A 1512-nucleotide genomic window follows, 5' to 3' on the forward strand; every position below is an offset into this window, starting at 1 on the left:
CACTGGCATTGAATGGCTTATATATTTAAAAATATTTGTAAAATATTTTTTCTGTAGCCATCACTTTATTTTTATTAGAGTATTTTACTTCCTGCAGAGTCATAAACAAAAGGTGGTTTTAACTAAAGGCCGTGATATTGCATTGCAGTTTCAAGCTTATTCACTAAACAATCTATTGAAAATCAAATTACAAAACTTAAAATGGCAGAGTTGGAAAAATTCTCTCTCTCAATAACGCGCACAAATTGGCCGTTTTAGTCAGGATTTTGCAATTTACGTTTTCAGCTCAATGCAAGTCCCTGTTTCCTCACTAAACACAAAGTATTTTTGGATGTTCCTGTTTAGTGTTCCTATTACTTTATGTACCAAAAACAGCATTAAACGTTGTATTTCGTATGCCACTATTAAATGCCACTATTTAATAAAGTGTAATTTTAAACTTTGTATCAAATCCAACCTGGATTTCTTTTTTAATAAATAAAAGGTCAAACACCTATGTCTCTCTTATTGTAATCTTACGGTTTATTTTACATATTTAATTATTTAAAGCAAGTATCACTACCACACCTTGTGTCGGTGACATTTATCATTATTATTATTTTCTATTTACGCAGTTAAAGAAGCACTCTGGTAGCTGAAAAGTAGATCTCCTAAACGCATTGCTCAGTAACACTCAAGTTTATGGTATTTGTTTGGGGGCGGGGGCGCAAAATAAATGATATATTAAAATCAAGAAGACCATTCTATGTGTAAGTCCCAATATTTTTATGTTGCAAAAGATACCAGATTTCTACACAAAGTCCACGTGGAGCCACTTGTCTCCTCGCCCTATGCTGCAGGCCCCCCTGTTCCTTCTTAATGAATTTCCAGGTAGAAATTGTAATTACTACAATATAAATAATCAAGGTCTGCATTAAAACTATTGTAGTCCTGATGTCCACGTTTGTGGCACACTATGAGGTGGCTTGGGGCAAAGTAAACCTTGCTTTTATACAATGAACATACCAGTGCTACATTTGCAAGGCAAGAGCACCACCTAATGGACATGATTCTAATACACTGACCTTTTATTTTCATCTATGGCAGATGTAGGACTAATGGTGATCAGGGCCGGATTCTCTACAGGGCCACCGAGCTTTTGTCAACCCATTGTGAGGCTGGTGGGGACCCAGGGAGCTAGCACCCCTGTAAGGTGCATACCACATGTTTTTGTTACCGTGGCAACACACTGCCAGCAGGTGCAGACCATAGAAACAGAATGTGACGGCAGATGAGAACCATTCGGCCCATCTAGTCTACCTAATTTTCTAAATACTTTCATTAGTCCCTGGCCTTATCTTATAGTTAGAATAGCCTTATGCATATCCCATGCATGCTTAAACTCCCTCCCTGTGTGACCTCTACCACTTAAGCTGGAAGGCTATTCCATGCATCCACTACCCTCTCGGTAAAGTAATACTTCCTGAAATTATTTTTAAACCTTTTTGTTAATCTAATTTAAGACTATGTCCT

The sequence above is a fragment of the Pelobates fuscus genome, chromosome 3 (assembly GCF_036172605.1).
Source record: "Pelobates fuscus isolate aPelFus1 chromosome 3, aPelFus1.pri, whole genome shotgun sequence".
Taxonomy (NCBI): domain Eukaryota; kingdom Metazoa; phylum Chordata; class Amphibia; order Anura; family Pelobatidae; genus Pelobates; species Pelobates fuscus.